This window comes from Musa acuminata, chromosome BXJ3-8, assembly GCF_036884655.1.
Source record: "Musa acuminata AAA Group cultivar baxijiao chromosome BXJ3-8, Cavendish_Baxijiao_AAA, whole genome shotgun sequence".
Lineage (NCBI taxonomy): Eukaryota > Viridiplantae > Streptophyta > Magnoliopsida > Zingiberales > Musaceae > Musa > Musa acuminata.
In genome coordinates, this window is record NC_088356.1 from 38,384,008 (window position 1) to 38,407,626 (window position 23,619).

Here is a 23,619-nt window from a genome sequence, read left to right on the forward strand (position 1 = left end):
CTCGGGGCGCAAAAAGGAGTGCAACACGAGGACTTCCCATGGGGTCACCCATCCTGGAACCATACATGTCTGATCATTGTATGTTTACGAAGAAATTTTTAGATGATGACTTCATTTACATGTTAATGACACATTTACTGTTGGCCATGATGCTGGAAAAATTGAAAAGCTTAAAGGAGAGTTTTAAGTAAGTCTTTTGGCCGCTCGGGGCGCAAAAAGGAGTGCAACACGAGGACTTCCCAGGGGGTCACCCATCCTAGTACTACTCTCGCCCAAGCACGCTTAACTTCGGAGTTCTGATGGGATCCGGTGCTTTAGTGCTGGTATGATCGCACTCGTTTTGTGTGCGTCGTCCCTCGCCTTTGTGCACGTCGCGGACGGCGCATATCGACGACCGGAGCCCATTGCGCGCCCCGAAACCTCTCGAACGATCTCAGAATCGCCATCGTCGGATCTCTCCGATGCCCACGAGGCCGACCGCGTACCGGACACGGCAAGCGCGCGCCGAAACCATCGGGACTTTCTCGAACGAACTCGGAATCGCTATTGCGGCCCCATTCCGGAAAGCTCTCTCCGAGCCCCACGAGACTGACTGCGTAGCGGTCACGGCGAATTCCGAGGCCCAAAACCATCGCCTCGGAGGTCGACGGGAGAGGTTTTGGCCGCTCGGGGCGCAAAAAGGAGTGCAACACGAGGACTTCCCATGGGGTCACCCATCCTGGAACCATACATGTCTGATCATTGTATGTTTACGAAGAAATTTTTAGATGATGACTTCATTTACATGTTAATGACACATTTACTGTTGGCCATGATGCTGGAAAAATTGAAAAGCTTAAAGGAGAGTTTTAAGTAAGTCTTTTGGCCGCTCGGGGCGCAAAAAGGAGTGCAACACGAGGACTTCCCAGGGGGTCACCCATCCTAGTACTACTCTCGCCCAAGCACGCTTAACTTCGGAGTTCTGATGGGATCCGGTGCTTTAGTGTTGGTATGATCGCACTCGTTTTGTGTGCGTCGTCCCTCGCCTTTGTGCACGTCGCGGACGGCGCATATCGACGACCGGAGCCCATTGCGCGCCCCGAAACCTCTCGAACGATCTCGGAATCGCCATCGTCGGATCTCTCCGATGCCCACGAGGCCGACCGCGTACCGGACACGGCAAGCGCGCGCCGAAACCATCGGGACTTTCTCGAACGAACTCGGAATCGCTATTGCGGCCCCATTCCGGAAAGCTCTCTCCGAGCCCCACGAGACTGACTGCGTAGCGGTCACGGCGAATTCCGAGGCCCAAAACCATCGCCTCGGAGGTCGACGGGAGAGGTTTTGGCCGCTCGGGGCGCAAAAAGGAGTGCAACACGAGGACTTCCCATGGGGTCACCCATCCTGGAACCATACATGTCTGATCATTGTATGTTTACGAAGAAATTTTTAGATGATGACTTCATTTACATGTTAATGACACATTTACTGTTGGCCATGATGCTGGAAAAATTGAAAAGCTTAAAGGAGAGTTTTAAGTAAGTCTTTTGGCCGCTCGGGGCGCAAAAAGGAGTGCAACACGAGGACTTCCCAGGGGGTCACCCATCCTAGTACTACTCTCGCCCAAGCACGCTTAACTTCGGAGTTCTGATGGGATCCGGTGCTTTAGTGCTGGTATGATCGCACTCGTTTTGTGTGCGTCGTCCCTCGCCTTTGTGCACGTCGCGGACGGCGCATATCGACGACCGGAGCCCATTGCGCGCCCCGAAACCTCTCGAACGATCTCGGAATCGCCATCGTCGGATCTCTCCGATGCCCACGAGGCCGACCGCGTACCGGACACGGCAAGCGCGCGCCGAAACCATCGGGACTTTCTCGAACGAACTCGGAATCGCTATTGCGGCCCCATTCCGGAAAGCTCTCTCCGAGCCCCACGAGACTGACTGCGTAGCGGTCACGGCGAATTCCGAGGCCCAAAACCATCGCCTCGGAGGTCGACGGGAGAGGTTTTGGCCGCTCGGGGCGCAAAAAGGAGTGCAACACGAGGACTTCCCATGGGGTCACCCATCCTGGAACCATACATGTCTGATCATTGTATGTTTACGAAGAAATTTTTAGATGATGACTTCATTTACATGTTAATGACACATTTACTGTTGGCCATGATGCTGGAAAAATTGAAAAGCTTAAAGGAGAGTTTTAAGTAAGTCTTTTGGCCGCTCGGGGCGCAAAAAGGAGTGCAACACGAGGACTTCCCAGGGGGTCACCCATCCTAGTACTACTCTCGCCCAAGCACGCTTAACTTCGGAGTTCTGATGGGATCCGGTGCTTTAGTGCTGGTATGATCGCACTCGTTTTGTGTGCGTCGTCCCTCGCCTTTGTGCACGTCGCGGACGGCGCATATCGACGACCGGAGCCCATTGCGCGCCCCGAAACCTCTCGAACGATCTCGGAATCGCCATCGTCGGATCTCTCCGATGCCCACGAGGCCGACCGCGTACCGGACACGGCAAGCGCGCGCCGAAACCATCGGGACTTTCTCGAACGAACTCGGAATCGCTATTGCGGCCCCATTCCGGAAAGCTCTCTCCGAGCCCCACGAGACTGACTGCGTAGCGGTCACGGCGAATTCCGAGGCCCAAAACCATCGCCTCGGAGGTCGACGGGAGAGGTTTTGGCCGCTCGGGGCGCAAAAAGGAGTGCAACACGAGGACTTCCCATGGGGTCACCCATCCTGGAACCATACATGTCTGATCATTGTATGTTTACGAAGAAATTTTTAGATGATGACTTCATTTACATGTTAATGACACATTTACTGTTGGCCATGATGCTGGAAAAATTGAAAAGCTTAAAGGAGAGTTTTAAGTAAGTCTTTTGGCCGCTCGGGGCGCAAAAAGGAGTGCAACACGAGGACTTCCCAGGGGGTCACCCATCCTAGTACTACTCTCGCCCAAGCACGCTTAACTTCGGAGTTCTGATGGGATCCGGTGCTTTAGTGCTGGTATGATCGCACTCGTTTTGTGTGCGTCGTCCCTCGCCTTTGTGCACGTCGCGGACGGCGCATATCGACGACCGGAGCCCATTGCGCGCCCCGAAACCTCTCGAACGATCTCGGAATCGCCATCGTCGGATCTCTCCGATGCCCACGAGGCCGACCGCGTACCGGACACGGCAAGCGCGCGCCGAAACCATCGGGACTTTCTCGAACGAACTCGGAATCGCTATTGCGGCCCCATTCCGGAAAGCTCTCTCCGAGCCCCACGAGACTGACTGCGTAGCGGTCACGGCGAATTCCGAGGCCCAAAACCATCGCCTCGGAGGTCGACGGGAGAGGTTTTGGCCGCTCGGGGCGCAAAAAGGAGTGCAACACGAGGACTTCCCATGGGGTCACCCATCCTGGAACCATACATGTCTGATCATTGTATGTTTACGAAGAAATTTTTAGATGATGACTTCATTTACATGTTAATGACACATTTACTGTTGGCCATGATGCTGGAAAAATTGAAAAGCTTAAAGGAGAGTTTTAAGTAAGTCTTTTGGCCGCTCGGGGCGCAAAAAGGAGTGCAACACGAGGACTTCCCAGGGGGTCACCCATCCTAGTACTACTCTCGCCCAAGCACGCTTAACTTCGGAGTTCTGATGGGATCCGGTGCTTTAGTGCTGGTATGATCGCACTCGTTTTGTGTGCGTCGTCCCTCGCCTTTGTGCACGTCGCGGACGGCGCATATCGACGACCGGAGCCCATTGCGCGCCCCGAAACCTCTCGAACGATCTCGGAATCGCCATCGTCGGATCTCTCCGATGCCCACGAGGCCGACCGCGTACCGGACACGGCAAGCGCGCGCCGAAACCATCGGGACTTTCTCGAACGAACTCGGAATCGCTATTGCGGCCCCATTCCGGAAAGCTCTCTCCGAGCCCCACGAGACTGACTGCGTAGCGGTCACGGCGAATTCCGAGGCCCAAAACCATCGCCTCGGAGGTCGACGGGAGAGGTTTTGGCCGCTCGGGGCGCAAAAAGGAGTGCAACACGAGGACTTCCCATGGGGTCACCCATCCTGGAACCATACATGTCTGATCATTGTATGTTTACGAAGAAATTTTTAGATGATGACTTCATTTACATGTTAATGACACATTTACTGTTGGCCATGATGCTGGAAAAATTGAAAAGCTTAAAGGAGAGTTTTAAGTAAGTCTTTTGGCCGCTCGGGGCGCAAAAAGGAGTGCAACACGAGGACTTCCCAGGGGGTCACCCATCCTAGTACTACTCTCGCCCAAGCACGCTTAACTTCGGAGTTCTGATGGGATCCGGTGCTTTAGTGCTGGTATGATCGCACTCGTTTTGTGTGCGTCGTCCCTCGCCTTTGTGCACGTCGCGGACGGCGCATATCGACGACCGGAGCCCATTGCGCGCCCCGAAACCTCTCGAACGATCTCGGAATCGCCATCGTCGGATCTCTCCGATGCCCACGAGGCCGACCGCGTACCGGACACGGCAAGCGCGCGCCGAAACCATCGGGACTTTCTCGAACGAACTCGGAATCGCTATTGCGGCCCCATTCCGGAAAGCTCTCTCCGAGCCCCACGAGACTGACTGCGTAGCGGTCACGGCGAATTCCGAGGCCCAAAACCATCGCCTCGGAGGTCGACGGGAGAGGTTTTGGCCGCTCGGGGCGCAAAAAGGAGTGCAACACGAGGACTTCCCATGGGGTCACCCATCCTGGAACCATACATGTCTGATCATTGTATGTTTACGAAGAAATTTTTAGATGATGACTTCATTTACATGTTAATGACACATTTACTGTTGGCCATGATGCTGGAAAAATTGAAAAGCTTAAAGGAGAGTTTTAAGTAAGTCTTTTGGCCGCTCGGGGCGCAAAAAGGAGTGCAACACGAGGACTTCCCAGGGGGTCACCCATCCTAGTACTACTCTCGCCCAAGCACGCTTAACTTCGGAGTTCTGATGGGATCCGGTGCTTTAGTGCTGGTATGATCGCACTCGTTTTGTGTGCGTCGTCCCTCGCCTTTGTGCACGTCGCGGACGGCGCATATCGACGACCGGAGCCCATTGCGCGCCCCGAAACCTCTCGAACGATCTCGGAATCGCCATCGTCGGATCTCTCCGATGCCCACGAGGCCGACCGCGTACCGGACACGGCAAGCGCGCGCCGAAACCATCGGGACTTTCTCGAACGAACTCGGAATCGCTATTGCGGCCCCATTCCGGAAAGCTCTCTCCGAGCCCCACGAGACTGACTGCGTAGCGGTCACGGCGAATTCCGAGGCCCAAAACCATCGCCTCGGAGGTCGACGGGAGAGGTTTTGGCCGCTCGGGGCGCAAAAAGGAGTGCAACACGAGGACTTCCCATGGGGTCACCCATCCTGGAACCATACATGTCTGATCATTGTATGTTTACGAAGAAATTTTTAGATGATGACTTCATTTACATGTTAATGACACATTTACTGTTGGCCATGATGCTGGAAAAATTGAAAAGCTTAAAGGAGAGTTTTAAGTAAGTCTTTTGGCCGCTCGGGGCGCAAAAAGGAGTGCAACACGAGGACTTCCCAGGGGGTCACCCATCCTAGTACTACTCTCGCCCAAGCACGCTTAACTTCGGAGTTCTGATGGGATCCGGTGCTTTAGTGCTGGTATGATCGCACTCGTTTTGTGTGCGTCGTCCCTCGCCTTTGTGCACGTCGCGGACGGCGCATATCGACGACCGGAGCCCATTGCGCGCCCCGAAACCTCTCGAACGATCTCGGAATCGCCATCGTCGGATCTCTCCGATGCCCACGAGGCCGACCGCGTACCGGACACGGCAAGCGCGCGCCGAAACCATCGGGACTTTCTCGAACGAACTCGGAATCGCTATTGCGGCCCCATTCCGGAAAGCTCTCTCCGAGCCCCACGAGACTGACTGCGTAGCGGTCACGGCGAATTCCGAGGCCCAAAACCATCGCCTCGGAGGTCGACGGGAGAGGTTTTGGCCGCTCGGGGCGCAAAAAGGAGTGCAACACGAGGACTTCCCATGGGGTCACCCATCCTGGAACCATACATGTCTGATCATTGTATGTTTACGAAGAAATTTTTAGATGATGACTTCATTTACATGTTAATGACACATTTACTGTTGGCCATGATGCTGGAAAAATTGAAAAGCTTAAAGGAGAGTTTTAAGTAAGTCTTTTGGCCGCTCGGGGCGCAAAAAGGAGTGCAACACGAGGACTTCCCAGGGGGTCACCCATCCTAGTACTACTCTCGCCCAAGCACGCTTAACTTCGGAGTTCTGATGGGATCCGGTGCTTTAGTGCTGGTATGATCGCACTCGTTTTGTGTGCGTCGTCCCTCGCCTTTGTGCACGTCGCGGACGGCGCATATCGACGACCGGAGCCCATTGCGCGCCCCGAAACCTCTCGAACGATCTCGGAATCGCCATCGTCGGATCTCTCCGATGCCCACGAGGCCGACCGCGTACCGGACACGGCAAGCGCGCGCCGAAACCATCGGGACTTTCTCGAACGAACTCGGAATCGCTATTGCGGCCCCATTCCGGAAAGCTCTCTCCGAGCCCCACGAGACTGACTGCGTAGCGGTCACGGCGAATTCCGAGGCCCAAAACCATCGCCTCGGAGGTCGACGGGAGAGGTTTTGGCCGCTCGGGGCGCAAAAAGGAGTGCAACACGAGGACTTCCCATGGGGTCACCCATCCTGGAACCATACATGTCTGATCATTGTATGTTTACGAAGAAATTTTTAGATGATGACTTCATTTACATGTTAATGACACATTTACTGTTGGCCATGATGCTGGAAAAATTGAAAAGCTTAAAGGAGAGTTTTAAGTAAGTCTTTTGGCCGCTCGGGGCGCAAAAAGGAGTGCAACACGAGGACTTCCCGGGGGTCACCCATCCTAGTACTACTCTCGCCCAAGCACGCTTAACTTCGGAGTTCTGATGGGATCCGGTGCTTTAGTGCTGGTATGATCGCACTCGTTTTGTGTGCGTCGTCCCTCGCCTTTGTGCACGTCGCGGACGGCGCATATCGACGACCGGAGCCCATTGCGCGCCCCGAAACCTCTCGAACGATCTCGGAATCGCCATCGTCGGATCTCTCCGATGCCCACGAGGCCGACCGCGTACCGGACACGGCAAGCGCGCGCCGAAACCATCGGGACTTTCTCGAACGAACTCGGAATCGCTATTGCGGCCCCATTCCGGAAAGCTCTCTCCGAGCCCCACGAGACTGACTGCGTAGCGGTCACGGCGAATTCCGAGGCCCAAAACCATCGCCTCGGAGGTCGACGGGAGAGGTTTTGGCCGCTCGGGGCGCAAAAAGGAGTGCAACACGAGGACTTCCCATGGGGTCACCCATCCTGGAACCATACATGTCTGATCATTGTATGTTTACGAAGAAATTTTTAGATGATGACTTCATTTACATGTTAATGACACATTTACTGTTGGCCATGATGCTGGAAAAATTGAAAAGCTTAAAGGAGAGTTTTAAGTAAGTCTTTTGGCCGCTCGGGGCGCAAAAAGGAGTGCAACACGAGGACTTCCCAGGGGGTCACCCATCCTAGTACTACTCTCGCCCAAGCACGCTTAACTTCGGAGTTCTGATGGGATCCGGTGCTTTAGTGCTGGTATGATCGCACTCGTTTTGTGTGCGTCGTCCCTCGCCTTTGTGCACGTCGCGGACGGCGCATATCGACGACCGGAGCCCATTGCGCGCCCCGAAACCTCTCGAACGATCTCGGAATCGCCATCGTCGGATCTCTCCGATGCCCACGAGGCCGACCGCGTACCGGACACGGCAAGCGCGCGCCGAAACCATCGGGACTTTCTCGAACGAACTCGGAATCGCTATTGCGGCCCCATTCCGGAAAGCTCTCTCCGAGCCCCACGAGACTGACTGCGTAGCGGTCACGGCGAATTCCGAGGCCCAAAACCATCGCCTCGGAGGTCGACGGGAGAGGTTTTGGCCGCTCGGGGCGCAAAAAGGAGTGCAACACGAGGACTTCCCATGGGGTCACCCATCCTGGAACCATACATGTCTGATCATTGTATGTTTACGAAGAAATTTTTAGATGATGACTTCATTTACATGTTAATGACACATTTACTGTTGGCCATGATGCTGGAAAAATTGAAAAGCTTAAAGGAGAGTTTTAAGTAAGTCTTTTGGCCGCTCGGGGCGCAAAAAGGAGTGCAACACGAGGACTTCCCAGGGGGTCACCCATCCTAGTACTACTCTCGCCCAAGCACGCTTAACTTCGGAGTTCTGATGGGATCCGGTGCTTTAGTGCTGGTATGATCGCACTCGTTTTGTGTGCGTCGTCCCTCGCCTTTGTGCACGTCGCGGACGGCGCATATCGACGACCGGAGCCCATTGCGCGCCCCGAAACCTCTCGAACGATCTCGGAATCGCCATCGTCGGATCTCTCCGATGCCCACGAGGCCGACCGCGTACCGGACACGGCAAGCGCGCGCCGAAACCATCGGGACTTTCTCGAACGAACTCGGAATCGCTATTGCGGCCCCATTCCGGAAAGCTCTCTCCGAGCCCCACGAGACTGACTGCGTAGCGGTCACGGCGAATTCCGAGGCCCAAAACCATCGCCTCGGAGGTCGACGGGAGAGGTTTTGGCCGCTCGGGGCGCAAAAAGGAGTGCAACACGAGGACTTCCCATGGGGTCACCCATCCTGGAACCATACATGTCTGATCATTGTATGTTTACGAAGAAATTTTTAGATGATGACTTCATTTACATGTTAATGACACATTTACTGTTGGCCATGATGCTGGAAAAATTGAAAAGCTTAAAGGAGAGTTTTAAGTAAGTCTTTTGGCCGCTCGGGGCGCAAAAAGGAGTGCAACACGAGGACTTCCCAGGGGGTCACCCATCCTAGTACTACTCTCGCCCAAGCACGCTTAACTTCGGAGTTCTGATGGGATCCGGTGCTTTAGTGCTGGTATGATCGCACTCGTTTTGTGTGCGTCGTCCCTCGCCTTTGTGCACGTCGCGGACGGCGCATATCGACGACCGGAGCCCATTGCGCGCCCCGAAACCTCTCGAACGATCTCGGAATCGCCATCGTCGGATCTCTCCGATGCCCACGAGGCCGACCGCGTACCGGACACGGCAAGCGCGCGCCGAAACCATCGGGACTTTCTCGAACGAACTCGGAATCGCTATTGCGGCCCCATTCCGGAAAGCTCTCTCCGAGCCCCACGAGACTGACTGCGTAGCGGTCACGGCGAATTCCGAGGCCCAAAACCATCGCCTCGGAGGTCGACGGGAGAGGTTTTGGCCGCTCGGGGCGCAAAAAGGAGTGCAACACGAGGACTTCCCATGGGGTCACCCATCCTGGAACCATACATGTCTGATCATTGTATGTTTACGAAGAAATTTTTAGATGATGACTTCATTTACATGTTAATGACACATTTACTGTTGGCCATGATGCTGGAAAAATTGAAAAGCTTAAAGGAGAGTTTTAAGTAAGTCTTTTGGCCGCTCGGGGCGCAAAAAGGAGTGCAACACGAGGACTTCCCAGGGGGTCACCCATCCTAGTACTACTCTCGCCCAAGCACGCTTAACTTCGGAGTTCTGATGGGATCCGGTGCTTTAGTGCTGGTATGATCGCACTCGTTTTGTGTGCGTCGTCCCTCGCCTTTGTGCACGTCGCGGACGGCGCATATCGACGACCGGAGCCCATTGCGCGCCCCGAAACCTCTCGAACGATCTCGGAATCGCCATCGTCGGATCTCTCCGATGCCCACGAGGCCGACCGCGTACCGGACACGGCAAGCGCGTGCCGAAACCATCGGGACTTTCTCGAACGAACTCGGAATCGCTATTGCGGCCCCATTCCGGAAAGCTCTCTCCGAGCCCCACGAGACTGACTGCGTAGCGGTCACGGCGAATTCCGAGGCCCAAAACCATCGCCTCGGAGGTCGACGGGAGAGGTTTTGGCCGCTCGGGGCGCAAAAAGGAGTGCGACACGAGGACTTCCCATGGGGTCACCCATCCTGGAACCATACATGTCTGATCATTGTATGTTTACGAAGAAATTTTTAGATGATGACTTCATTTACATGTTAATGACACATTTACTGTTGGCCATGATGCTGGAAAAATTGAAAAGCTTAAAGGAGAGTTTTAAGTAAGTCTTTTGGCCGCTCGGGGCGCAAAAAGGAGTGCAACACGAGGACTTCCCAGGGGGTCACCCATCCTAGTACTACTCTCGCCCAAGCACGCTTAACTTCGGAGTTCTGATGGGATCCGGTGCTTTAGTGCTGGTATGATCGCACTAGTTTTGTGTGCGTCGTCCCTCGCCTTTGTGCACGTCGCGGACGGCGCATATCGACGACCGGAGCCCATTGCGCGCCCCGAAACCTCTCGAACGATCTCGGAATCGCCATCGTCGGATCTCTCCGATGCCCACGAGGCCGACCGCGTACCGGACACGGCAAGCGCGCGCCGAAACCATCGGGACTTTCTCGAACGAACTCGGAATCGCTATTGCGGCCCCATTCCGGAAAGCTCCCTCCGAGCCCCACGAGACTGACTGCGTAGCGGTCACGGCGAATTCCGAGGCCCAAAACCATCGCCTCGGAGGTCGACGGGAGAGGTTTTGGCCGCTCGGGGCGCAAAAAGGAGTGCAACACGAGGACTTCCCATGGGGTCACCCATCCTGGAACCATACATGTCTGATCATTGTATGTTTACGAAGAAATTTTTAGATGATGACTTCATTTACATGTTAATGACACATTTACTGTTGGCCATGATGCTGGAAAAATTGAAAAGCTTAAAGGAGAGTTTTAAGTAAGTCTTTTGGCCGCTCGGGGCGCAAAAAGGAGTGCAACACGAGGACTTCCCAGGGGGTCACCCATCCTAGTACTACTCTCGCCCAAGCACGCTTAACTTCGGAGTTCTGATGGGATCCAGTGCTTTAGTGCTGGTATGATCGCACTCGTTTTGTGTGCGTCGTCCCTCGCCTTTGTGCACGTCGCGGACGGCGCATATCGACGACCGGAGCCCATTGCGCGCCCCGAAACCTCTCGAACGATCTCGGAATCGCCATCATCGGATCTCTCCGATGCCCACGAGGCCGACCGCGTACCGGACACGGCAAGCGCGCGCCGAAACCATCGGGACTTTCTCGAACGAACTCGGAATCGCTATTGCGGCCCCATTCCGGAAAGCTCTCTCCGAGCCCCACGAGACTGACTGCGTAGCGGTCACGGCGAATTCCGAGGCCCAAAACCATCGCCTCGGAGGTCGACGGGAGAGGTTTTGGCCGCTCGGGGCGCAAAAAGGAGTGCAACACGAGGACTTCCCATGGGGTCACCCATCCTGGAACCATACATGTCTGATCATTGTATGTTTACGAAGAAATTTTTAGATGATGACTTCATTTACATGTTAATGACACATTTACTGTTGGCCATGATGCTGGAAAAATTGAAAAGCTTAAAGGAGAGTTTTAAGTAAGTCTTTTGGCCGCTCGGGGCGCAAAAAGGAGTGCAACACGAGGACTTCCCAAGGGGTCACCCATCCTAGTACTACTCTCGCCCAAGCACGCTTAACTTCGGAGTTCTGATGGGATCCGGTGCTTTAGTGCTGGTATGATCGCACTCGTTTTGTGTGCGTCGTCCCTCGCCTTTGTGCACGTCGCGGACGGCGCATATCGACGACCGGAGCCCATTGCGCGCCCCGAAACCTCTCGAACGATCTCAGAATCGCCATCGTCGGATCTCTCCGATGCCCACGAGGCCGACCGCGTACCGGACACGGCAAGCGCGCGCCGAAACCATCGGGACTTTCTCGAACGAACTCGGAATCGCTATTGCGGCCCCATTCCGGAAAGCTCTCTCCGAGCCCCACGAGACTGACTGCGTAGCGGTCACGGCGAATTCCGAGGCCCAAAACCATCGCCTCGGAGGTCGACGGGAGAGGTTTTGGCCGCTCGGGGCGCAAAAAGGAGTGCAACACGAGGACTTCCCATGGGGTCACCCATCCTGGAACCATACATGTCTGATCATTGTATGTTTACGAAGAAATTTTTAGATGATGACTTCATTTACATGTTAATGACACATTTATTGTTGGCCATGATGCTGGAAAAATTGAAAAGCTTAAAGGAGAGTTTTAAGTAAGTCTTTTGGCCGCTCGGGGCGCAAAAAGGAGTGCAACACGAGGACTTCCCAAGGGGTCACCCATCCTAGTACTACTCTCGCCCAAGCACGCTTAACTTCGGAGTTCTGATGGGATCCGGTGCTTTAGTGCTGGTATGATCGCACTCGTTTTGTGTGCGTCGTCCCTCGCCTTTGTGCACGTCGCGGACGGCGCATATCGACGACCGGAGCCCATTGCGCGCCCCGAAACCTCTCGAACGATCTCAGAATCGCCATCGTCGGATCTCTCCGATGCCCACGAGGCCGACCGCGTACCGGACACGGCAAGCGCGCGCCGAAACCATCGGGACTTTCTCGAACGAACTCGGAATCGCTATTGCGGCCCCATTCCGGAAAGCTCTCTCCGAGCCCCACGAGACTGACTGCGTAGCGGTCACGGCGAATTCCGAGGCCCAAAACCATCGCCTCGGAGGTCGACGGGAGAGGTTTTGGCCGCTCGGGGCGCAAAAAGGAGTGCAACACGAGGACTTCCCATGGGGTCACCCATCCTGGAACCATACATGTCTGATCATTGTATATTTACGAAGAAATTTTTAGATGATGACTTCATTTACATGTTAATGACACATTTACTGTTGGCCATGATGCTGGAAAAATTGAAAAGCTTAAAGGAGAGTTTTAAGTAAGTCTTTTGGCCGCTCGGGGCGCAAAAAGGAGTGCAACACGAGGACTTCCCAGGGGGTCACCCATCCTAGTACTACTCTCGCCCAAGCACGCTTAACTTCGGAGTTCTGATGGGATCCGGTGCTTTAGTGCTGGTATGATCGCACTCGTTTTGTGTGCGTCGTCCCTCGCCTTTGTGCACGTCGCGGACGGCGCATATCGACGACCGGAGCCCATTGCGCGCCCCGAAACCTCTCGAACGATCTCGGAATCGCCATCGTCGGATCTCTCCGATGCCCACGAGGCCGACCGCGTACCGGACACGGCAAGCGCGTGCCGAAACCATCGGGACTTTCTCGAACGAACTCGGAATCGCTATTGCGGCCCCATTCCGGAAAGCTCTCTCCGAGCCCCACGAGACTGACTGCGTAGCGGTCACGGCGAATTCCGAGGCCCAAAACCATCGCCTCGGAGGTCGACGGGAGAGGTTTTGGCCGCTCGGGGCGCAAAAAGGAGTGCGACACGAGGACTTCCCATGGGGTCACCCATCCTGGAACCATACATGTCTGATCATTGTATGTTTACGAAGAAATTTTTAGATGATGACTTCATTTACATGTTAATGACACATTTACTGTTGGCCATGATGCTGGAAAAATTGAAAAGCTTAAAGGAGAGTTTTAAGTAAGTCTTTTGGCCGCTCGGGGCGCAAAAAGGAGTGCAACACGAGGACTTCCCAGGGGGTCACCCATCCTAGTACTACTCTCGCCCAAGCACGCTTAACTTCGGAGTTCTGATGGGATCCGGTGCTTTAGTGCTGGTATGATCGCACTCGTTTTGTGTGCGTCGTCCCTCGCCTTTGTGCACGTCGCGGACGGCGCATATCGACGACCGGAGCCCATTGCGCGCCCCGAAACCTCTCGAACGATCTCGGAATCGCCATCGTCGGATCTCTCCGATGCCCACGAGGCCGACCGCGTACCGGACACGGCAAGCGCGTGCCGAAACCATCGGGACTTTCTCGAACGAACTCGGAATCGCTATTGCGGCCCCATTCCGGAAAGCTCTCTCCGAGCCCCACGAGACTGACTGCGTAGCGGTCACGGCGAATTCCGAGGCCCAAAACCATCGCCTCGGAGGTCGACGGGAGAGGTTTTGGCCGCTCGGGGCGCAAAAAGGAGTGCAACACGAGGACTTCCCATGGGGTCACCCATCCTGGAACCATACATGTCTGATCATTGTATGTTTACGAAGAAATTTTTAGATGATGACTTCATTTACATGTTAATGACACATTTACTGTTGGCCATGATGCTGGAAAAATTGAAAAGCTTAAAGGAGAGTTTTAAGTAAGTCTTTTGGCCGCTCGGGGCGCAAAAAGGAGTGCAACACGAGGACTTCCCAGGGGGTCACCCATCCTAGTACTACTCTCGCCCAAGCACGCTTAACTTCGGAGTTCTGATGGGATCCGGTGCTTTAGTGCTGGTATGATCGCACTCGTTTTGTGTGCGTCGTCCCTCGCCTTTGTGCACGTCGCGGACGGCGCATATCGACGACCGGAGCCCATTGCGCGCCCCGAAACCTCTCGAACGATCTCGGAATCGCCATCGTCGGATCTCTCCGATGCCCACGAGGCCGACCGCGTACCGGACACGGCAAGCGCGTGCCGAAACCATCGGGACTTTCTCGAACGAACTCGGAATCGCTATTGCGGCCCCATTCCGGAAAGCTCTCTCCGAGCCCCACGAGACTGACTGCGTAGCGGTCACGGCGAATTCCGAGGCCCAAAACCATCGCCTCGGAGGTCGACGGGAGAGGTTTCTGCCGCTCGGGGCGCAAAAAGGAGTGCAACACGAGGACTTCCCATGGGGTCACCCATCCTGGAACCATACATGTCTGATCATTGTATGTTTACGAAGAAATTTTTAGATGATGACTTCATTTACATGTTAATGACACATTTACTGTTGGCCATGATGCTGGAAAAATTGAAAAGCTTAAAGGAGAGTTTTAAGTAAGTCTTTTGGCCGCTCGGGGCGCAAAAAGGAGTGCAACACGAGGACTTCCCAGGGGGTCACCCATCCTAGTACTACTCTCGCCCAAGCACACTTAACTTCGGAGTTCTGATGGGATCCGGTGCTTTAGTGCTGGTATGATCGCACTCGTTTTGTGTGCGTCGTCCCTCGCCTTTGTGCACGTCGCGGACGGCGCATATCGACGACCGGAGCCCATTGCGCGCCCCGAAACCTCTCGAACGATCTCGGAATCGCCATCGTCGGATCTCTCCGATGCCCACGAGGCCGACCGCGTACCGGACACGGCAAGCGCGTGCCGAAACCATCGGGACTTTCTCGAACGAACTCGGAATCGCTATTGCGGCCCCATTCCGGAAAGCTCTCTCCGAGCCCCACGAGACTGACTGCGTAGCGGTCACGGCGAATTCCGAGGCCCAAAACCATCGCCTCGGAGGTCGACGGGAGAGGTTTTGGCCGCTCGGGGCGCAAAAAGGAGTGCAACACGAGGACTTCCCATGGGGTCACCCATCCTGGAACCATACATGTCTGATCATTGTATGTTTACGAAGAAATTTTTAGATGATGACTTCATTTACATGTTAATGACACATTTACTGTTGGCCATGATGCTGGAAAAATTGAAAAGCTTAAAGGAGAGTTTTAAGTAAGTCTTTTGGCCGCTCGGGGCGCAAAAAGGAGTGCAACACGAGGACTTCCCAGGGGGTCACCCATCCTAGTACTACTCTCGCCCAAGCACGCTTAACTTCGGAGTTCTGATGGGATCCGGTGCTTTAGTGCTGGTATGATCGCACTCGTTTTGTGTGCGTCGTCCCTCGCCTTTGTGCACGTCGCGGACGGCGCATATCGACGACCGGAGCCCATTGCGCGCCCCGAAACCTCTCGAACGATCTCGGAATCGCCATCGTCGGATCTCTCCGATGCCCACGAGGCCGACCGCGTACCGGACACGGCAAGCGCGCGCCGAAACCATCGGGACTTTCTCGAACGAACTCGGAATCGCTATTGCGGCCCCATTCCGGAAAGCTCTCTCCGAGCCCCACGAGACTGACTGCGTAGCGGTCACGGCGAATTCCGAGGCCCAAAACCATCGCCTCGGAGGTCGACGGGAGAGGTTTTGGCCGCTCGGGGCGCAAAAAGGAGTGCAACACGAGGACTTCCCATGGGGTCACCCATCCTGGAACCATACATGTCTGATCATTGTATGTTTACGAAGAAATTTTTAGATGATGACTTCATTTACATGTTAATGACACATTTACTGTTGGCCATGATGCTGGAAAAATTGAAAAGCTTAAAGGAGAGTTTTAAGTAAGTCTTTTGGCCGCTCGGGGCGCAAAAAGGAGTGCAACACGAGGACTTCCCAGGGGGTCACCCATCCTAGTACTACTCTCGCCCAAGCACGCTTAACTTCGGAGTTCTGATGGGATCCGGTGCTTTAGTGCTGGTATGATCGCACTCGTTTTGTGTGCGTCGTCCCTCGCCTTTGTGCACGTCGCGGACGGCGCATATCGACGACCGGAGCCCATTGCGCGCCCCGAAACCTCTCGAACGATCTCGGAATCGCCATCGTCGGATCTCTCCGATGCCCACGAGGCCGACCGCGTACCGGACACGGCAAGCGCGCGCCGAAACCATCGGGACTTTCTCGAACGAACTCGGAATCGCTATTGCGGCCCCATTCCGGAAAGCTCTCTCCGAGCCCCACGAGACTGACTGCGTAGCGGTCACGGCGAATTCCGAGGCCCAAAACCATCGCCTCGGAGGTCGACGGGAGAGGTTTTGGCCGCTCGGGGCACAAAAAGGAGTGCAACACGAGGACTTCCCATGGGGTCACCCATCCTGGAACCATACATGTCTGATCATTGTATGTTTACGAAGAAATTTTTAGATGATGACTTCATTTACATGTTAATGACACATTTACTGTTGGCCATGATGCTGGAAAAATTGAAAAGCTTAAAGGAGAGTTTTAAGTAAGTCTTTTGGCCGCTCGGGGCGCAAAAAGGAGTGCAACACGAGGACTTCCCAGGGGGTCACCCATCCTAGTACTACTCTCGCCCAAGCACGCTTAACTTCGGAGTTCTGATGGGATCCGGTGCTTTAGTGCTGGTATGATCGCACTCGTTTTGTGTGCGTCGTCCCTCGCCTTTGTGCACGTCGCGGACGGCGCATATCGACGACCGGAGCCCATTGCGCGCCCCGAAACCTCTCGAACGATCTCGGAATCGCCATCGTCGGATCTCTCCGATGCCCACGAGGCCGACCGCGTACCGGACACGGCAAGCGCGCGCCGAAACCATCGGGACTTTCTCGAACGAACTCGGAATCGCTATTGCGGCCCCATTCCGGAAAGCTCTCTCCGAGCCCCACGAGACTGACTGCGTAGCGGTCACGGCGAATTCCGAGGCCCAAAACCATCGCCTCGGAGGTCGACGGGAGAGGTTTTGGCCGCTCGGGGCGCAAAAAGGAGTGCAACACGAGGACTTCCCATGGGGTCACCCATCCTGGAACCATACATGTCTGATCATTGTATGTTTACGAAGAAATTTTTAGATGATGACTTCATTTACATGTTAATGACACATTTACTGTTGGCCATGATGCTGGAAAAATTGAAAAGCTTAAAGGAGAGTTTTAAGTAAGTCTTTTGGCCGCTCGGGGCGCAAAAAGGAGTGCAACACGAGGACTTCCCAGGGGGTCACCCATCCTAGTACTACTCTCGCCCAAGCACGCTTAACTTCGGAGTTCTGATGGGATCCGGTGCTTTAGTGCTGGTATGATCGCACTCGTTTTGTGTGCGTCGTCCCTCGCCTTTGTGCACGTCGCGGACGGCGCATATCGACGACCGGAGCCCATTGCGCGCCCCGAAACCTCTCGAACGATCTCGGAATCGCCATCGTCGGATCTCTCCGATGCCCACGAGGCCGACCGCGTACCGGACACGGCAAGCGCGCGCCGAAACCATCGGGACTTTCTCGAACGAAATCGGAATCGCTATTGCGGCCCCATTCCGGAAAGCTCTCTCCGAGCCCCACGAGACTGACTGCGTAGCGGTCACGGCGAATTCCGAGGCCCAAAACCATCGCCTCGGAGGTCGACGGGAGAGGTTTTGGCCGCTCGGGGCGCAAAAAGGAGTGCAACACGAGGACTTCCCATGGGGTCACCCATCCTGGAACCATACATGTCTGATCATTGTATGTTTACGAAGAAATTTTTAGATGATGACTTCATTTACATGTTAATGACACATTTACTGTTGGCCATGATGCTGGAAAAATTGAAAAGCTTAAAGGAGAGTTTTAAGTAAGTCTTTTGGCCGCTCGAGGCGCAAAAAGGAGTGCAACACGAGGACTTCCCAGGGGGTCACCCATCCTAGTACTACTCTCGCCCAAGCACGCTTAACTTCGGAGTTCTGATGGGATCCGATTCTTTAGTGCTGGTATGATCGCACTCGTTTTGTGTGCGTCGTCCCTCGCCTTTGTGCACGTCGCGGACGGCGCATATCGACGACCGGAGCCCATTGCGCGCCCCGAAACCTCTCGAACGAACTCGGAATCGCCATCGTCGGATCTCTCCGATGCCCACGAGGCCGACCGCGTACCGGACACGGCAAGCGCGCACCGAAACCATCGGGACTTTCTCGAACGAACTCGGAATCGCTATTGCGGCCCCATTCCGGAAAGCTCTCTCCGAGCCCCACGAGACAGACTGCGTAGCGGTCACGGCGAATTCCGAGGCCCAAAACCATCGCCTCGGAGGTCGACGGGAGAGGTTTTGGCCGCTCGGGGCGCAAAAAGGAGTGCAACACGAGGACTTCCCATGGGGTCACCCATCCTGGAACCATACATGTCTGATCATTGTATGTTTACGAAGAAATTTTTAGATGATGACTTCATTTACATGTTAATGACACATTTACTGTTGGCCATGATGCTGGAAAAATTGAAAAGCTTAAAGGAGAGTTTTAAGTAAGTCTTTTGGCCGCTCGGGGCGCAAAAAGGAGTGCAACACGAGGACTTCCCAGGGGGTCACCCATCCTAGTACTACTCTCGCCCAAGCACGCTTAACTTCGGAGTTCTGATGGGATCCGGTGCTTTAGTGCTGGTATGATCGCACTCGTTTTGTGTGCGTCGTCCCTCGCCTTTGTGCACGTCGCGGACGGCGCATATCGACGACCGGAGCCCATTGCGCGCCCCGAAACCTCTCGAACGATCTCGGAATCGCCATCGTCGGATCTCTCCGATGCCCACGAGGCCGACCGCGTACCGGACACGGCAAGCGCGCGCCGAAACCATCGGGACTTTCTCGAACGAAATCGGAATCGCTATTGCGGCCCCATTCCGGAAAGCTCTCTCCGAGCCCCACGAGACTGACTGCGTAGCGGTCACGGCGAATTCCGAGGCCCAAAACCATCGCCTCGGAGGTCGACGGGAGAGGTTTTGGCCGCTCGGGGCGCAAAAAGGAGTGCAACACGAGGACTTCCCATGGGGTCACCCATCCTGGAACCATACATGTCTGATCATTGTATGTTTACGAAGAAATTTTTAGATGATGACTTCATTTACATGTTAATGACACATTTACTGTTGGCCATGATGCTGGAAAAATTGAAAAGCTTAAAGGAGAGTTTTAAGTAAGTCTTTTGGCCGCTCGGGGCGCAAAAAGGAGTGCAACACGAGGACTTCCCAGGGGGTCACCCATCCTAGTACTACTCTCGCCCAAGCACGCTTAACTTCGGAGTTCTGATGGGATCCGGTGCTTTAGTGCTGGTATGATCGCACTCGTTTTGTGTGCGTCGTCCCTCGCCTTTGTGCACGTCGCGGACGGCGCATATCGACGACCGGAGCCCATTGCGCGCCCCGAAACCTCTCGAACGATCTCGGAATCGCCATCGTCGGATCTCTCCGATGCCCACGAGGCCGACCGCGTACCGGACACGGCAAGCGCGCGCCGAAACCATCGGGACTTTCTCGAACGAACTCGGAATCGCTATTGCGGCCCCATTCCGGAAAGCTCTCTCCGAGCCCCACGAGACTGACTGCGTAGCGGTCACGGCGAATTCCGAGGCCCAAAACCATCGCCTCGGAGGTCGACGGGAGAGGTTTTGGCCGCTCGGGGCGCAAAAAGGAGTGCAACACGAGGACTTCCCATGGGGTCACCCATCCTGGAACCATACATGTCTGATCATTGTATGTTTACGAAGAAATTTTTAGATGATGACTTCATTTACATGTTAATGACACATTTACTGTTGGCCATGATGCTGGAAAAATTGAAAAGCTTAAAGGAAAGTTTTAAGTAAGTCTTTTGGCCGCTCGGGGCGCAAAAAGGAGTGCAACACGAGGACTTCCCAGGGGGTCACCCATCCTAGTACTACTCTCGCCCAAGCACGCTTAACTTCGGAGTTCTGATGGGATCCGGTGCTTTAGTGCTGGTATGATCGCACTCGTTTTGTGTGCGTCGTCCCTCGCCTTTGTGCACGTCGCGGACGGCGCATATCGACGACCGGAGCCCATTGCGCGCCCCGAAACCTCTCGAACGATCTCGGAATCGCCATCGTCGGATCTCTCCGATGCCCACGAGGCCGACCGCGTACCGGACACGGCAAGCGCGCGCCGAAACCATCGGGACTTTCTCGAACGAACTCGGAATCGCTATTGCGGCCCCATTCCGGAAAGCTCTCTCCGAGCCCCACGAGACTGACTGCGTAGCGGTCACGGCGAATTCCGAGGCCCAAAACCATCGCCTCGGAGGTCGACGGGAGAGGTTTTGGCCGCTCGGGGCGCAAAAAGGAGTGCAACACGAGGACTTCCCATGGGGTCACCCATCCTGGAACCATACATGTCTGATCATTGTATGTTTACGAAGAAATTTTTAGATGATGACTTCATTTACATGTTAATGACACATTTACTGTTGGCCATGATGCTGGAAAAATTGAAAAGCTTAAAGGAGAGTTTTAAGTAAGTCTTTTGGCCGCTCGGGGCGCAAAAAGGAGTGCAACACGAGGACTTCCCAGGGGGTCACCCATCCTAGTACTACTCTCGCCCAAGCACGCTTAACTTCGGAGTTCTGATGGGATCCGGTGCTTTAGTGCTGGTATGATCGCACTCGTTTTGTGTGCGTCGTCACTCGCCTTTGTGCACGTCGCGGACGGCGCATATCGACGACCGGAGCCCATTGCGCGCCCCGAAACCTCTCGAACGATCTCGGAATCGCCATCGTCGGATCTCTCCGATGCCCACGAGGCCGACCGCGTACCGGACACGGCAAGCGCGCGCCGAAACCATCGGGACTTTCTCGAACGAACTCGGAATCGCTATTGCGGCCCCATTCCGGAAAGCTCTCTCCGAGCCCCACGAGACTGACTGCGTAGCGGTCACGGCGAATTCCGAGGCCCAAAACCATCGCCTCGGAGGTCGACGGGAGAGGTTTTGGCCGCTCGGGGCGCAAAAAGGAGTGCAACACGAGGACTTCCCATGGGGTCACCCATCCTGGAACCATACATGTCTGATCATTGTATGTTTACGAAGAAATTTTTAGATGATGACTTCATTTACATGTTAATGACACATTTACTGTTGGCCATGATGCTGGAAAAATTGAAAAGCTTAAAGGAGAGTTTTAAGTAAGTCTTTTGGCCGCTCGGGGCGCAAAAAGGAGTGCAACACGAGGACTTCCCAGGGGGTCACCCATCCTAGTACTACTCTCGCCCAAGCACGCTTAACTTCGGAGTTCTGATGGGATCCGGTGCTTTAGTGCTGGTATGATCGCACTCGTTTTGTGTGCGTCGTCCCTCGCCTTTGTGCACGTCGCGGACGGCGCATATCGACGACCGGAGCCCATTGCGCGCCCCGAAACCTCTCGAACGATCTCGGAATCGCCATCGTCGGATCTCTCCGATGCCCACGAGGCCGACCGCGTACCGGACACGGCAAGCGCGCGCCGAAACCATCGGGACTTTCTCGAACGAACTCGGAATCGCTATTGCGGCCCCATTCCGGAAAGCTCTCTCCGAGCCCCACGAGACTGACTGCGTAGCGGTCACGGCGAATTCCGAGGCCCAAAACCATCGCCTCGGAGGTCGACGGGAGAGGTTTTGGCCGCTCGGGGCGCAAAAAGGAGTGCAACACGAGGACTTCCCATGGGGTCACCCATCCTGGAACCATACATGTCTGATCATTGTATGTTTACGAAGAAATTTTTAGATGATGACTTCATTTACATGTTAATGACACATTTACTGTTGGCCATGATGCTGGAAAAATTGAAAAGCTTAAAGGAGAGTTTTAAGTAAGTCTTTTGGCCGCTCGGGGCGCAAAAAGGAGTGCAACACGAGGACTTCCCAGGGGGTCACCCATCCTAGTACTACTCTCGCCCAAGCACGCTTAACTTCGGAGTTCTGATGGGATCCGGTGCTTTAGTGCTGGTATGATCGCACTCGTTTTGTGTGCGTCGTCCCTCGCCTTTGTGCACGTCGCGGACGGCGCATATCGACGACCGGAGCCCATTGCGCGCCCCGAAACCTCTCGAACGATCTCGGAATCGCCATCGTCGGATCTCTCCGATGCCCACGAGGCCGACCGCGTACCGGACACGGCAAGCGCGCGCCGAAACCATCGGGACTTTCTCGAACGAACTCGGAATCGCTATTGCGGCCCCATTCCGGAAAGCTCTCTCCGAGCCCCACGAGACTGACTGCGTAGCGGTCACGGCGAATTCCGAGGCCCAAAACCATCGCCTCGGAGGTCGACGGGAGAGGTTTTGGCCGCTCGGGGCGCAAAAAGGAGTGCAACACGAGGACTTCCCATGGGGTCACCCATCCTGGAACCATACATGTCTGATCATTGTATGTTTACGAAGAAATTTTTAGATGATGACTTCATTTACATGTTAATGACACATTTACTGTTGGCCATGATGCTGGAAAAATTGAAAAGCTTAAAGGAGAGTTTTAAGTAAGTCTTTTGGCCGCTCGGGGCGCAAAAAGGAGTGCAACACGAGGACTTCCCAGGGGGTCACCCATCCTAGTACTACTCTCGCCCAAGCACGCTTAACTTCGGAGTTCTGATGGGATCCGGTGCTTTAGTGCTGGTATGATCGCACTCGTTTTGTGTGCGTCGTCCCTCGCCTTTGTGCACGTCGCGGACGGCGCATATCGACGACCGGAGCCCATTGCGCGCCCCGAAACCTCTCGAACGATCTCGGAATCGCCATCGTCGGATCTCTCCGATGCCCACGAGGCCGACCGCGTACCGGACACGGCAAGCGCGCGCCGAAACCATCGGGACTTTCTCGAACGAACTCGGAATCGCTATTGCGGCCCCATTCCGGAAAGCTCTCTCCGAGCCCCACGAGACTGACTGCGTAGCGGTCACGGCGAATTCCGAGGCCCAAAACCATCGCCTCGGAGGTCGACGGGAGAGGTTTTGGCCGCTCGGGGCGCAAAAAGGAGTGCAACACGAGGACTTCCCATGGGGTCACCCATCCTGGAACCATACATGTCTGATCATTGTATGTTTACGAAGAAATTTTTAGATGATGACTTCATTTACATGTTAATGACACATTTACTGTTGGCCATGATGCTGGAAAAATTGAAAAGCTTAAAGGAGAGTTTTAAGTAAGTCTTTTGGCCGCTCGGGGCGCAAAAAGGAGTGCAACACGAGGACTTCCCAGGGGGTCACCCATCCTAGTACTACTCTCGCCCAAGCACGCTTAACTTCGGAGTTCTGATGGGATCCGGTGCTTTAGTGCTGGTATGATCGCACTCGTTTTGTG

General features: G+C 54.8%; 36 non-coding genes across 36 annotated transcripts; all 36 read right to left on the reverse strand.

The window, feature by feature from the left end:
* Positions 1–218: 218 nt before the first annotated feature.
* LOC135646383 (5S ribosomal RNA) lies at positions 219–337 on the reverse strand. The gene has a single exon (XR_010499136.1). It is a non-coding gene; the product is annotated as a 5S ribosomal RNA (ribosomal RNA).
* A 546-nt stretch (positions 338–883) lies between these two features.
* LOC135646553 (5S ribosomal RNA) lies at positions 884–1,002 on the reverse strand. Its single transcript, XR_010499300.1, has one exon. It is a non-coding gene; the product is annotated as a 5S ribosomal RNA (ribosomal RNA).
* A 546-nt stretch (positions 1,003–1,548) lies between these two features.
* On the reverse strand, positions 1,549–1,667 carry LOC135646394 (5S ribosomal RNA). Its single transcript, XR_010499147.1, has one exon. It is a non-coding gene; the product is annotated as a 5S ribosomal RNA (ribosomal RNA).
* Positions 1,668–2,213: 546 nt separating this feature from the next.
* Positions 2,214–2,332, reverse strand: LOC135646406 (5S ribosomal RNA). Its single transcript, XR_010499158.1, has one exon. It is a non-coding gene; the product is annotated as a 5S ribosomal RNA (ribosomal RNA).
* Positions 2,333–2,878: 546 nt separating this feature from the next.
* Positions 2,879–2,997, reverse strand: LOC135646417 (5S ribosomal RNA). The gene has a single exon (XR_010499169.1). It is a non-coding gene; the product is annotated as a 5S ribosomal RNA (ribosomal RNA).
* Positions 2,998–3,543: 546 nt separating this feature from the next.
* LOC135646429 (5S ribosomal RNA) lies at positions 3,544–3,662 on the reverse strand. Its single transcript, XR_010499180.1, has one exon. It is a non-coding gene; the product is annotated as a 5S ribosomal RNA (ribosomal RNA).
* A 546-nt stretch (positions 3,663–4,208) lies between these two features.
* On the reverse strand, positions 4,209–4,327 carry LOC135646440 (5S ribosomal RNA). The gene has a single exon (XR_010499191.1). It is a non-coding gene; the product is annotated as a 5S ribosomal RNA (ribosomal RNA).
* A 546-nt stretch (positions 4,328–4,873) lies between these two features.
* Positions 4,874–4,992, reverse strand: LOC135646453 (5S ribosomal RNA). Its single transcript, XR_010499203.1, has one exon. It is a non-coding gene; the product is annotated as a 5S ribosomal RNA (ribosomal RNA).
* A 546-nt stretch (positions 4,993–5,538) lies between these two features.
* On the reverse strand, positions 5,539–5,657 carry LOC135646465 (5S ribosomal RNA). The gene has a single exon (XR_010499214.1). It is a non-coding gene; the product is annotated as a 5S ribosomal RNA (ribosomal RNA).
* A 546-nt stretch (positions 5,658–6,203) lies between these two features.
* Positions 6,204–6,322, reverse strand: LOC135646477 (5S ribosomal RNA). The gene has a single exon (XR_010499225.1). It is a non-coding gene; the product is annotated as a 5S ribosomal RNA (ribosomal RNA).
* Positions 6,323–6,868: 546 nt separating this feature from the next.
* Positions 6,869–6,986, reverse strand: LOC135647123 (5S ribosomal RNA). The gene has a single exon (XR_010499866.1). It is a non-coding gene; the product is annotated as a 5S ribosomal RNA (ribosomal RNA).
* Positions 6,987–7,532: 546 nt separating this feature from the next.
* Positions 7,533–7,651, reverse strand: LOC135646488 (5S ribosomal RNA). Its single transcript, XR_010499236.1, has one exon. It is a non-coding gene; the product is annotated as a 5S ribosomal RNA (ribosomal RNA).
* A 546-nt stretch (positions 7,652–8,197) lies between these two features.
* On the reverse strand, positions 8,198–8,316 carry LOC135646500 (5S ribosomal RNA). Its single transcript, XR_010499247.1, has one exon. It is a non-coding gene; the product is annotated as a 5S ribosomal RNA (ribosomal RNA).
* A 546-nt stretch (positions 8,317–8,862) lies between these two features.
* Positions 8,863–8,981, reverse strand: LOC135646512 (5S ribosomal RNA). The gene has a single exon (XR_010499258.1). It is a non-coding gene; the product is annotated as a 5S ribosomal RNA (ribosomal RNA).
* Positions 8,982–9,527: 546 nt separating this feature from the next.
* On the reverse strand, positions 9,528–9,646 carry LOC135646523 (5S ribosomal RNA). Its single transcript, XR_010499270.1, has one exon. It is a non-coding gene; the product is annotated as a 5S ribosomal RNA (ribosomal RNA).
* Positions 9,647–10,192: 546 nt separating this feature from the next.
* LOC135646279 (5S ribosomal RNA) lies at positions 10,193–10,311 on the reverse strand. The gene has a single exon (XR_010499037.1). It is a non-coding gene; the product is annotated as a 5S ribosomal RNA (ribosomal RNA).
* A 546-nt stretch (positions 10,312–10,857) lies between these two features.
* Positions 10,858–10,976, reverse strand: LOC135648128 (5S ribosomal RNA). The gene has a single exon (XR_010500818.1). It is a non-coding gene; the product is annotated as a 5S ribosomal RNA (ribosomal RNA).
* Positions 10,977–11,522: 546 nt separating this feature from the next.
* Positions 11,523–11,641, reverse strand: LOC135648048 (5S ribosomal RNA). Its single transcript, XR_010500741.1, has one exon. It is a non-coding gene; the product is annotated as a 5S ribosomal RNA (ribosomal RNA).
* Positions 11,642–12,187: 546 nt separating this feature from the next.
* On the reverse strand, positions 12,188–12,306 carry LOC135648049 (5S ribosomal RNA). The gene has a single exon (XR_010500742.1). It is a non-coding gene; the product is annotated as a 5S ribosomal RNA (ribosomal RNA).
* Positions 12,307–12,852: 546 nt separating this feature from the next.
* Positions 12,853–12,971, reverse strand: LOC135646534 (5S ribosomal RNA). The gene has a single exon (XR_010499281.1). It is a non-coding gene; the product is annotated as a 5S ribosomal RNA (ribosomal RNA).
* A 546-nt stretch (positions 12,972–13,517) lies between these two features.
* On the reverse strand, positions 13,518–13,636 carry LOC135646545 (5S ribosomal RNA). The gene has a single exon (XR_010499292.1). It is a non-coding gene; the product is annotated as a 5S ribosomal RNA (ribosomal RNA).
* Positions 13,637–14,182: 546 nt separating this feature from the next.
* LOC135646556 (5S ribosomal RNA) lies at positions 14,183–14,301 on the reverse strand. Its single transcript, XR_010499303.1, has one exon. It is a non-coding gene; the product is annotated as a 5S ribosomal RNA (ribosomal RNA).
* A 546-nt stretch (positions 14,302–14,847) lies between these two features.
* Positions 14,848–14,966, reverse strand: LOC135648082 (5S ribosomal RNA). The gene has a single exon (XR_010500773.1). It is a non-coding gene; the product is annotated as a 5S ribosomal RNA (ribosomal RNA).
* Positions 14,967–15,512: 546 nt separating this feature from the next.
* On the reverse strand, positions 15,513–15,631 carry LOC135646568 (5S ribosomal RNA). Its single transcript, XR_010499315.1, has one exon. It is a non-coding gene; the product is annotated as a 5S ribosomal RNA (ribosomal RNA).
* A 546-nt stretch (positions 15,632–16,177) lies between these two features.
* On the reverse strand, positions 16,178–16,296 carry LOC135646579 (5S ribosomal RNA). The gene has a single exon (XR_010499326.1). It is a non-coding gene; the product is annotated as a 5S ribosomal RNA (ribosomal RNA).
* A 546-nt stretch (positions 16,297–16,842) lies between these two features.
* Positions 16,843–16,961, reverse strand: LOC135646590 (5S ribosomal RNA). The gene has a single exon (XR_010499337.1). It is a non-coding gene; the product is annotated as a 5S ribosomal RNA (ribosomal RNA).
* Positions 16,962–17,507: 546 nt separating this feature from the next.
* On the reverse strand, positions 17,508–17,626 carry LOC135646602 (5S ribosomal RNA). Its single transcript, XR_010499348.1, has one exon. It is a non-coding gene; the product is annotated as a 5S ribosomal RNA (ribosomal RNA).
* Positions 17,627–18,172: 546 nt separating this feature from the next.
* LOC135647229 (5S ribosomal RNA) lies at positions 18,173–18,291 on the reverse strand. Its single transcript, XR_010499970.1, has one exon. It is a non-coding gene; the product is annotated as a 5S ribosomal RNA (ribosomal RNA).
* A 546-nt stretch (positions 18,292–18,837) lies between these two features.
* Positions 18,838–18,956, reverse strand: LOC135646613 (5S ribosomal RNA). Its single transcript, XR_010499359.1, has one exon. It is a non-coding gene; the product is annotated as a 5S ribosomal RNA (ribosomal RNA).
* A 546-nt stretch (positions 18,957–19,502) lies between these two features.
* Positions 19,503–19,621, reverse strand: LOC135646624 (5S ribosomal RNA). The gene has a single exon (XR_010499370.1). It is a non-coding gene; the product is annotated as a 5S ribosomal RNA (ribosomal RNA).
* Positions 19,622–20,167: 546 nt separating this feature from the next.
* Positions 20,168–20,286, reverse strand: LOC135646635 (5S ribosomal RNA). Its single transcript, XR_010499383.1, has one exon. It is a non-coding gene; the product is annotated as a 5S ribosomal RNA (ribosomal RNA).
* A 546-nt stretch (positions 20,287–20,832) lies between these two features.
* On the reverse strand, positions 20,833–20,951 carry LOC135646646 (5S ribosomal RNA). Its single transcript, XR_010499396.1, has one exon. It is a non-coding gene; the product is annotated as a 5S ribosomal RNA (ribosomal RNA).
* Positions 20,952–21,497: 546 nt separating this feature from the next.
* LOC135646657 (5S ribosomal RNA) lies at positions 21,498–21,616 on the reverse strand. Its single transcript, XR_010499409.1, has one exon. It is a non-coding gene; the product is annotated as a 5S ribosomal RNA (ribosomal RNA).
* A 546-nt stretch (positions 21,617–22,162) lies between these two features.
* LOC135646668 (5S ribosomal RNA) lies at positions 22,163–22,281 on the reverse strand. Its single transcript, XR_010499420.1, has one exon. It is a non-coding gene; the product is annotated as a 5S ribosomal RNA (ribosomal RNA).
* A 546-nt stretch (positions 22,282–22,827) lies between these two features.
* LOC135646680 (5S ribosomal RNA) lies at positions 22,828–22,946 on the reverse strand. Its single transcript, XR_010499432.1, has one exon. It is a non-coding gene; the product is annotated as a 5S ribosomal RNA (ribosomal RNA).
* A 546-nt stretch (positions 22,947–23,492) lies between these two features.
* LOC135646692 (5S ribosomal RNA) lies at positions 23,493–23,611 on the reverse strand. Its single transcript, XR_010499444.1, has one exon. It is a non-coding gene; the product is annotated as a 5S ribosomal RNA (ribosomal RNA).
* Positions 23,612–23,619: the final 8 nt, after the last annotated feature.